This window comes from Silene latifolia, chromosome 2 (assembly GCF_048544455.1).
Source record: "Silene latifolia isolate original U9 population chromosome 2, ASM4854445v1, whole genome shotgun sequence".
Classification (NCBI taxonomy): Eukaryota; Viridiplantae; Streptophyta; class Magnoliopsida; order Caryophyllales; family Caryophyllaceae; genus Silene; species Silene latifolia.
In genome coordinates, this window is record NC_133527.1 from 41,044,763 (window position 1) to 41,051,169 (window position 6,407).

Consider the following 6,407-nt stretch of genomic DNA (forward strand, 5'->3'; position numbering starts at 1 on the left):
GATGAGGTAGGGTCTCCCTACTCAGCCTACTGTTAATTGATTTGAGATTATGATTGTATTGTAATTTGTGTCTATCTGCTGATCATCGGAGTATGGGTGTTTGGGTGATGACGTCGTTGTGGTGTGACAGCTGTATCATGTGATTGTGATTGTGGTGGAGTCACTTGCGGGAGTGGCTTCCACTACAAAAAGAATTAAAACAGGCGACTGATTTTGGCGACTGAAATCAGTCGCCAAAATCAATTTGGCGACTGAAATCAGTCGCCAAACGTCAGTCGCGGACCTTAGTCGCCTTTTTTAGCTTTGGCGACTAAAGTCGGTCACCAAATTTAGCGACTGACAAATCAGTCGCCAAATACCAAAAATGGCGACTGACGGGGTAGTCGCCAATTTGGCGACTGATGCCAAGGTAGTCGCCAAAATGGCGACTGAAATGCAGTCGCCAAATGCTGATTCAGTCGCCATTTTTGGGTGACGTAGCCAATTTGACTGAGGCAATTTGGCGACTGAGTATAGATTTGGCGACTACAAATCAGTCGCCAATTTGGCGACTACCTTAATATCAGTCGCCAAATTGGCGACTGACTTGCAGTCGCCAAATTGTAAATCAGTCGCCAAAGCTCTGTAAGTTTTGGTGGATTTTTTTTTTCGGTGCTAGCCAAAAATTTACAACCTGCATACAAACCGATGTTCCACAACACCATACATCCCATTTCAACACACACAACACCATACATTTCAACCCAACACCTCCCAATTTCTCAAACTTCATTTCATATATTGAAAATGAAAGTTTTACAAGCTAAACTATTCTAAATGTTCAAGTCTAAATGTTCAAGTCTTACAAGCTTACATGCTAAAATCATCATACTTGGAAGCCAACACCGGCTCCACTCCCCCCATGTGGACCATGCGGATCATTTGGATCGTAGTTGGATCTAGGTCCGGGGTTACAACCTTGCCACCAATTCTCAAACATTTCCATTCTTTCCTTCATTTGCCGGAATTCTTCATCACGTTTGGCAAGTTCTTCATCACGTTTGGCATCACGTTCATCACGCTCTCTTATTTGACCTTGAAGTTGACTAATAATTCCCGGTTGATACGTGTTGCTGGGAATTGTTGAAGTCGATCTCCTACGCGTTTTCTCATAGAAAGCCGGTGTTGAACTTCCGGTACCATACACGTTCCCTTTCTTGAAGCCATCCACCAACTTAAACCATATGTCATTATCCGGAGCTTCTGGATTGGCGGCTTTTTCTTGTTCAAATGCTTCCTACAATATTAAACAAATGGTTGTAAGTTAATATGGTAACCACCTTATATACGACATTTTAAAAGAGAGTAAATTAACAAAAATTAAGTGTGACGGAAACTTACATATAATTGCTTGTCTTTTGGCTTAGTCCAAGTTCTAACCCCTTTGTGGTCAACCCTGGAATGCGTGTCCGAAAAGCGATTTGTACCGTCGCAATCGGCTATTTGTGACTTCTTCTTTCCTCTCCGAATGAAAAAAAAAACATACATGTTAGAAAATCAACAAAAAATCTAACATAAAATAAACATGTTGCATTGAAAACAAAAAAAAAAGTGTGAAATAATAGACAAACTTACCCCCAACATACGATTCCAGAACGATCGTGAACCCGCGTAATGAGTAGGCTCGTTCACGGCGTCTTCCTTTCCTCCTCTTTTGTTGAGGGATGCTTGCTTAGACTTCTTCTGAAAAGCGGGAGTTTTGGTATGCTTTATTAAGCCTTCATACTTGTCACCTGCAATTACACATATGAAATCATAACTAATAAGTTATTGATATTATTTATAATATAAGAGAGTATATGCTAATTAATACAAATAACAAAACAAGTTAATTAAATACCTTTCATGTTCTCTCGGTTCCTTTGGGCGCCTAACTACCTTCCAAATCACGTCCCGATATCGTCGAGTACCGACTTCCTCGTACCTGATACGGACATTCCGTTCTTGAGACGGTGACCAAGCATATGCTTGCTACAAAAAAAAGCGACAAAATTTCATATTAGTATTTATAAAAGTATAACCTTTTAGTATTTATAAAAGTATAACCTTGGTTATTAAAACAAAGAAATACGGAAAATATATACCCGAAAGTTATTGAACCACGCATCTCTTTGTGCAGGAGAAGCTTGTGTCCACGACGTAGGAATTGGACCCACGAAATTAGTCTTCGTGCTTTTCGTGACACCTCGTACCACGCAATTGTCCATAAACCTGCATTTATTTTGAACATGTAAAATTACAAACAATTATTATTTAAAAAAAAAAAAAAAAAAAAAAAATAGTAGACTAATAAAGAATAAAACTTACCATAATCCCGTCGGCTCAAGGATCATCTTATGATCCGAAGTGTACCGTATCGGCACCCGTGGTGTCTCGTCGGTAGCGTCACTCTCCTCACCGTCACCGTCTCATCCGCATCGGATCCTCCGGCACAAACTCCTCCTCCCGCTCCGGACGCGTACTATGTCCTCTCTCCCGAGCCGCCTCCACGCTTCCTACCTCGACCGCTCCACCATCTCGAGTAATACAAATAAAAATTAACACAAATAATGATAAATGAAAATTATACGAACTTCTAAATTTTAATTATTTACTCTTGAGGAATACAAAATTATACCAATTTAATCATCTTCATCTTCAAACCCCTCGTCCTCATCCTCATCCTCTTCCTCATCGTCATCATCGTCATCATCATCATAATCATCTTCATCTCCAAACCCCTCGTCCTTCCTCATTTTCTCCTCCTCCCTTCTCCTCCTCACCTCATCTTCCCCCCTCCTCTCCTCCTCCTCTCTTCTTCCTTCTCTCTCCTCCTCCTCCTCCGCCTCATCCTCCCCCTAGTCTCTCTTCCACATCATAAAATTCTTCCTCTTCCATGTCTTCACCATCTTTATTCTCATGTTCATAGTTGATTTCATCGGGTGGAGACAAAAGCGTTTCATTTGAAACGTTTTCTTCTTGGAAAAAAGTTGTATCAACTTGTGACCGTGCCTTTGTCTTAAAGATTGCACACCACGCATTTTGATTTCTATCATTTGTTGTGCTTGGATAAGTAGCAAAATACACTTGATGAGCCTGATGTGCAAGTATAAATGGATCATACTTAGAGTATGTTCTAGTACGATTCACTTCTACAAGCTTGTATTGTTCATGTACTCTCATTCCGACCCTACAGAATTATCCTTCCAGTCAACCTTGAATAAGACAGTTTTATAAGCTCGGTCACGTCCACTATAACTAATTTCAAAGATATCTTCAACTATACCATAGTATTCGTTGTCATCAAGAGAAGAAATAGTAACCCCCCAATTGCACCTAGCCTTACCTTTACCGTGGTTGAATGTTTGAAAATTAAACCCATTAACCGAATATCGATTCCACGTTCTTACCATTTTTAAAGGACCAAAAGCCAAACTTCTTATCAAATCATCTTGAATATTCAACTCAATTACATGTTTCTGAAACCATGATGGAAATTGGTCCTCATGTTTGTCCCAAACATCATCCTTACTTATATTAGGATTCCTCTGAATGAAGTCATTAACAAACTGTGTTTCGTATGGCTCCAAGAGGTCACAATTAGATAGCACGTAAAGGTGGGCACGATTATACTCTTTATCATCTAAATATCGTGTTTGCCCCTTTGATGAACACCCTTCATCATCTTGAGTTTGAAAAAATTCGGGTAAACTTCCGTCTACTTCATCCGGTTTCTCAACATTCAAGTTTTTTGCTTTGGTTTCTATATGTTTTTCAAAGTAAAGAGAACAAAAGTTTGCAATCTCTTCCGTTAAATAAGCATTGCATATAGAACCTTCCACCCTAGCTTTATTACCAATTTTTTTCTTCAAATGATTAAGAAACCTATAAAAGTTAATGATGAGTTTTATTAATAATAAAGTTAACATATAATTAATAAATAGATTAGTTATTATTATTAATTTTAATTTAAAAGTAGCTAGATTATCTTAATTACCTTTCAAATGGATACATCCACCTATATTGGACGGGTCCCCCAACTTTGGCTTCATATGGCAAATGAACCGGTAGATGCTCCATGGAGTTAAAAAATGCAGGAGGAAAGATCATTTCAAGCTTACACAATATCTGTGGTATTTGCTCTTCCAGACGAATCATGTCATCAACACATATTGAAGAGGCACATAAATCTCGGAAGAATTGACTAATCTCAACAACTGCATTCCAAACGTTTGTCGGCACGAGGTGTTTCAAAGCAACGGGTAATAATCGCTCCATGAATACATGACAATCATGACTTTTCAAGCCTTGCAACTTGACTTCTTAAGATCAACACATCGACTAAAATCTGATGCATACCCATCAGAAAACTTCAAATTTTGTAACCACTCACACAATACTTTTCTCTTAGCTTTGTCGAGAGTGAAAATGGATGTTGGCTTAGACCTGTCGCCGCGAATGTGTAATTTGGGACGATGACAAAATTTCTGCAAATCTTTTCTAGAAGCAATGCTATCACATTTTTCACCTTCTACATCCATGATCATGTCAATTAGTTGCTCAAAGAAACTCTTTTCTATGTGCATTACATCCAAATTATGTCTTATCAACATTGTCTTCCAATAAGGAAGGTCCCAAAGAATGCTTCTTTTAAACCAACCGTTTTTCTGCTTTTTCAATTCTTTAAATTCTTCCTCGGTACCATCAATAGGGGATGGTAAATCACATACCGTCTTCCATATCTCATCCCCAGGCACTCGTTTCGGAGGGGCATCAAGCACCTCTTTACCTTTTGTGAAAGCTTTCTTGTTCTTCCTATGTGGATTTCCCTCTCGTAAGAAGCATCTATGACAATCAAACCAGCTTATTTTCTTGCTATTGGGAAGCCAAAATGCTTTACTTTCCTCCATGCAACAAGGACATGCTTTTTGTCCTTGTGTAGTCCACCCAGATAGCATACCATAGGCGGGAAAATCATTTATTGTCCACAAAAGGGAAGCTTTAAGTTGAAAATTTTGTTTTTTAGACACATCATAAGTTTCCACCCCAACTTCCCACAAATATTTCAACTCCTCCACCAATGGTTGTAAATAAACATCCAAATTACGTTTCGGGCTTTTGGTCCGGGAACAATAAGTGACAAGAAGATAAATGGTCTTTTCATACATAACCAAGGTGGTAAGTTGTATGGTGTGACCATAACGGGCCAACAAGAATACTTCCTCCCAAAATTACCGAAAGGATCAAATCCATCCGTACACAAGCCAAGTCGTACATTGCGGGGTTCCTTGGCAAAATCAGGATACATCTGATCAAATCGTTTCCATTCTTCCCCATCACTAGGATGACTCATCTTCCCCGGAGCACGTGGGTTTTCTTTGTGCCATCTCATTTGTTCGGCAATGTTTTTGGTGGCATAGATTCTTTGAAGTCTTGGTGCGAGAGGAAAGTAAAACAATTGGTTACATGCTATTGGTTTCTTACTCTTTTTGCCCTCTTACTACCGTTGCCTTTTTCAACACCCAAACCGTATCTCCTTCACTTGTCTCATATCTATCCGCCCCACAACCTTTACATTTGTCAAGCAAAGCATCATCTTTCCAAAATAGCATACATCCTTCAGGACATGCATCAATCTTTTCATGCGGTAACTGAAGACCTTTAACTACTTTTTTGGTAGTATAGAAACTTCGGGTCATGATATTATCATCGGGAAAAGATTCCTCAAGGAACGAGGCAATGCCATCAACAGCAACAAATGGCATATTGAACTCACATTTCAAGGTAATTAGCCTAGAAGCGGCTTGTAACAATGTCATTTTGCTTCCTTCATACAAGGGTTTTTCTGAGGCTTTTAACATGTCAAGAAAGGCTTTTGCTTGTGGGTGTGGTTGTTGTTCTTGAGAAATAGTTGTATGGTCATCACTATTAAAAATAGTGGAATCCATAGCATCAACAACCATCTCTCTATATGGGTTCTCATCATTTTGTATTTGTTGGGTGTGAGTTTGTTCATGAATTGGAGAATATGCTTCTCCATGTGAAATCCAATTGTAATAATTTGGCTTAAACCCGTTTATAATGAGATGTTCTTCTACTACAATGTCAAGCTGGTATTTCAGGTTTTTGCATTTGGCACAAGGGCACCTAAGTTTTTTGTCTACCAAGTCATATTCATCTTGTTGTTTAGCAAATTCAATAAACTCGCTAACACCCTTTATAAATCTAGCGGTAGGACGTCTTTTCTTATTGGAATGGTCTAATCTTCCTTCATACATCCATGAACGTTCCAATCTCTTCATTTTAATCTAAAGAAGACCCCAAAGAAATTTAAACATTTTTAAAAAATAACAATAATATTAAATACAAAATTTAAACATTATACTCCA

General features: G+C 38.7%; 1 long non-coding RNA gene across 1 annotated transcript; it reads right to left on the reverse strand.

Annotated features, from left to right (window-relative positions):
* Positions 1-1,901: 1,901 nt before the first annotated feature.
* On the reverse strand, positions 1,902-2,448 carry LOC141629389 (uncharacterized). Its single transcript, XR_012537276.1, has 3 exons — positions 2,347-2,448; positions 2,124-2,250; positions 1,902-2,010 (listed from the first exon to the last, which is right to left on the reverse strand). It is a non-coding gene; the product is annotated as an uncharacterized LOC141629389 (long non-coding RNA).
* Between the last annotated feature and the right edge of the window lie 3,959 nt (positions 2,449-6,407).